Source organism: Camelina sativa, chromosome 7 (assembly GCF_000633955.1).
Source record: "Camelina sativa cultivar DH55 chromosome 7, Cs, whole genome shotgun sequence".
Taxonomy (NCBI): domain Eukaryota; kingdom Viridiplantae; phylum Streptophyta; class Magnoliopsida; order Brassicales; family Brassicaceae; genus Camelina; species Camelina sativa.
The window spans coordinates 11,688,122-11,693,096 of NC_025691.1; positions in this window are offsets into that span (position 1 = coordinate 11,688,122).

The following is a 4,975-nucleotide window of genomic DNA, read 5'->3' on the forward strand; positions in this document are numbered from 1 at the left end:
TCGCATTCTCATTTCCCGCCTGTTTTATATGTTTGTTCACTTCTTCCCATTTTGGATTTGTTGTTCTAGTGATAAAAATGTCTGGATTTCCATACCATCTACATATTGTCATTGTGTCTCGATAATTCTCTACCATTTATCGCGGTCCGCCTGTGAACGAAGATGGTAAAATAATTTTTTGGCCTAGTATTTTTGAATCTGCATCCCCTTTTTCAACTGGACCACATACATTATTGTAAAGATCTGTTGTAAGTTTTTTTTCTGGTTATACAGATAAAAGTTCATACGTTCTTGCTCAATAGCAGCGTATGCATCTGATGTAAAAGTACTTCAATTAAATTATCAATCCACAATCTGCATTAATCAACTCACTAAGAATGCACAAAGATGCTTAATCTAAACTTAAACAGAAATAGGTTTATTGTAACAGTCTCAACTAACAAAATGATTCAAAGAAAGAGAACAAAGCAAACTCAGAGCAATATAAACTCAAAACAAACAAGGACAAAACTAAGAACAGATTTTAAATCAAGATTAAACAAGTGAACCTTGGGTAAGGTAATTGACTTGGGAGATAGCTAACCAATCCTAGATGTCTAAGCAACAATCAAGAACAATCATATGGCTACGAACACTTATGCAAATCAATTCATTTCCATGATAAAGATCCTATGCTAATCAAGTGATAATCAACAATTTCCAAAGGCAATCATAAGGTAAGCATGCATTATAATCAAGTCTAAATACCAATAAACACCTTAATCATCAATTTCCATTGGCTAGGTATGCAAAGCTCTTGAATAGTTTGGTTCAAGAATTTCATCAAACACTTTATGGGCATGGAAATCCTAATGTCCAAATTCAAGCTTGATCAAGGCTATCTAGCATTATTAACACTAAACAAGATAGGAAACATATAAATAAAACCCTAGACATCAAAGATCAATCATCTATCTCCCTAATCTACCAAGCCCAAAGTTCTAAAGAATCTACTCACTCATCATTATGATCACACAAAGGAAAGAGTTTGATCTTTGTGAAATCATAATAAGAGATTATAGATTAAGAAATTTGAAAAAGAAATTGCTATTAAAAACTTAGAAGTACTCAATCATTCAACAAACCAAGAGTAGATAGGCTTAAGAACCCTAAGTGGCTGCTAAACAAGAGATAAAACAAAGATTTATTTTTTATTTTTGGTGGAAGACAGGGGAAATTCCCCATATTTTATTAAGAAAAAAAAAGAAACAACCTACAACCGAACACGACGCGAGGTCCCAAACCCAGTAACATCCTCTAAGACAATCAAATTCACAACATCCGGTATAGACTCAAAAATATGCAAACCTAAAGATAAAGAAAAAGCATAGTTGGCTAAACCGTCGGCGAGACGATTCGCTTCCCTATACACGTGAGAAATGCGGACTATCCAGTCCCTTGATAAAAAGTCGTAGCACAATCTTACTAGGAAGGATAATGGATGAGAATCATTAATTCCTGAATTAAGAAACTCAACCACTATCTCTGATTCTACCTCAAACTCCACTCTCGTCGCTCTCTTCTCCCAGGCTATGCATAATCCATAATATACACCCCATAACTCAGCCATAGGTGCAGTACAAATACCAATATTTAGAGAAAAACCCCCATACCAGTTCCCCTCTCCGTCTCGTAATACTCCTCCCGCTGTTGCTAAACCTGGATTTCCGTGTGATGCTCCATCAGTGTTGAGCTTAAACCATCCCTCAGTCGGTAGGCTCCATTTAATCAGCCTATCTTCTCGCACCACACTCTGATCACCACTACGCATGACTGAATTTGCGAGAGAAACTTCAGTAGCATAATCCTTCAAGAAACGTACTCTGTCACGGCATTTGTTGTTTGAACCGAAGACGTTTCCACAACGACATTTCCAACCCCACCAGGCGCTGATAGCAAAGAGTGTGGACCACTCGGCTCCACTAACATCCAAGTATTGTCCCAAGTTAGCATATAACTATTCCAAGACCGACATCTCAAAGAACCCATGTACCTTCATTGTAGCCCCAAGTCTGTGCCAAACTCCTGTCATGGCTGGGCAATCGCGCAGTATATGTATTATCGTCTCATTCCCACTTTTACAGACCTGACAAAGTCCCGAATTACACAAATGTCTCCTGTATCTTTCCATATTGGTCATTAGCACCTGATTCGTCACCAACCATAAGAAGATTTTCACACGTTCAGGTGCTACAACTCGCCAGATGCGATCAAAAAACTGTTGCATCCTCTATTTTGGGACTTGATCCCGTATTAAGAATTGATATGCAGACTTCACCGTGAATTTACCATCCGAACACTCCCCCCATGCTATTTGATTCTTAGCTCCTGTTACATTATCGAGCACTCTAGCGGCTAATTGTAATCGTGTGTTTGCTGACACAAAGGGTGCAATGCGTGATAAATCCCAGCCGATACCATCATTCCATAATTCATGTACCCGAAGTTCACCATAGCCATCCGGAAGTGGCATTGTTGCTGAATCTTGGAGGGGAGAATCAGAGAACCACTTATCTGACCATAATTTGATTTGTCGTCCATTACCAAGTATCCAACATAAACCAGGGAACACCACCTCTCTCAATCCGGTACCAATGCTTCTCCATGTTGCAGACCAATGCCCCTTTGAGGTCAACCAAGACAAATTTTGAGTATCTCCAACTCGATACTTACTTCTTAGTAAAACTGCCCATAAACAGTCCTTCTGCTTTAAAAGTCTCCATCCCAGCTTAGCTATGAGAGCTTTATTCATTGGTTTTGCCTGTCTAATCCCCAGCCCACCCTCTTTCTTTGGTAAACACACCCTATCCCAAGAAAGAAGATGTTGCCTCTTCTTCTCAGCTGAGCTTCCCCATAGAAAGTATCTTGACATTTTATCTAGTCTCTCAAGCGTGTGTTGTGGCAGAGATATTGTGCTCATTGTGTGAACTGGTATTGAAGGCAACACTGCCTTTGTCAACGTAACTCGTCCAGCCAAACTTAAAAACCTTCCTTTCCAGCCTGATAACCTTGAGGAAACTTTTTACAACACATCTCCAAAAGTCTCCTTATTGATTCGTTTATGTAAAATTGGCATCCCCAAATATTTACCCAAGTCTATGGTAGACTTAATACCACTCGCCGCCGAAATCTGTGTTGCCAAGTCCCGATGAACATTATACGAGAAAAAGATTTTAGATTTTTCGAGACTTACTTTTTGTCCTGATGCGTGACAAAATTTCTCCAGAACTCGTCGTATTATCTTCACCTGTACTACTGATGCCTCCGCGAACAGTAGGAGATCATCCGCATAGCAAACATGAGATAGCTTCGGGCCTCCTCTCGATAAAGCAATAGGTTTCCACTCTTTCCCAGCAACAAACAACTCAATCTGGGGGCACAACCGTTCTAAACACAAGACAAACAAGTAAGGGGACAGCAGATCGCCTTGACAAAGCCCTCTCTTTGGAGAAAACGGTTATGTCTTCTCACCATTCCACAGAAGGGTCATGGAAGGACCTGTAACACACTGCATTATCCAACTGACCCAATTCACTGGCAGCCCTACAACCCGAAGTGTTTCTTCAAGAAAGTCCCACTTGATTCCAAAAACAAAGATTAGATAAAAGATAAGTCTCCCCTTAATAGGGTTAATGTATTTATAGGAAAATAGAAGGGAACCCGGGTCAACCCAAAACAGACAGGGTCAAACCCGGGTCAAAGCTAAAACAAGTGTGGACTAAGGCGGCTGTGGGATGGTCTTGGCCGATTGGTGAGGCCGCTTGGCTCCATCGGCCATGACTTGGCCGATGGTGGTGGCCGCTGGTTGCTCTTTTTCGTGGCATGGAGAGTTCAATCGGCCGACTCTTGGATGATGGCCTTGACTGATGGCTTCAATCGGCCATCACTTGGCCGCTGCTCTTGGCCGCTGGTGTCTCCTGTTCGTGGTCCAAGTGAGTTCAATCGGTTGGCTTTTGGCCGATGGTCGTGCTCGATGGTCTCCCACGGCCATGGTTTGGCCGATGGTCTTGGCCGCGTGTGGCTCCTTTCTTCACTCTGGCTGTGTATACATTCACTCAAACAGGTATAACTATTTACAAGCATATCTTATTGGCCTGAAATTACCTCCATTGCAAAGATTACTCAATTTCCAATAACTTAGATGAAGAACTCCGGAGCTAGATCCCAAGGAAAGGTCTTCATATGAGTCGATCTTTGAGGGAATGCAGACTGGTTCCGAATCATCAATCATCTTGTGTGCATCCAAATGTGTGTCTTCCATTATATTGCTAATTATTGACTTATTTGGCTCCAAAGCACACTTTCCTTGTACATCTCTACTCCAACATCTGAGATAAAAAAAACTTGATGCAAAATGCAACCTAAACAACCTAAATGCTCATGAATATGCACAAAACAATGAAGAATTAAGCTCTAAAATTACATAAAAACACAAGATTTCAGCATCAACCACATATTGATGGAAAATATGGCCTGAACAAATTATTGTTCCTGGAGATGTCAATCTTGAATGTATTTGCCTAATTGGTATGCATAATACTCTCACATTGTAACATATGACCTCTTCGTAGTATATCTTTCTATATATGAAAAGGTTCTTTCCATATAATCTTGTTCACCATATGGAAACAATAAAAGATATTGCAGATACATGTACGATGGATGTAAAGAGCTCATGTATTTTGGTTTGTCTATTTTTGGATGCACTATTATATCTCTCTCACAATTTGGAATAGACATGTCACCCACAATAAGTCCAGCCATCTCGTCTCCTTGTGGAAGGTCGAATTGTCTACCACGTTCTTTATTTTTGATTAATCTGATTAAGTATTCTTCAATTGTTCCAGATTCCTATCTATCTCTAACAATTCTAAACACTTTAGCTAACTTGTTGTATTCGTCAAGCATGTCAATCAATCCGCTGAGAATACATTCA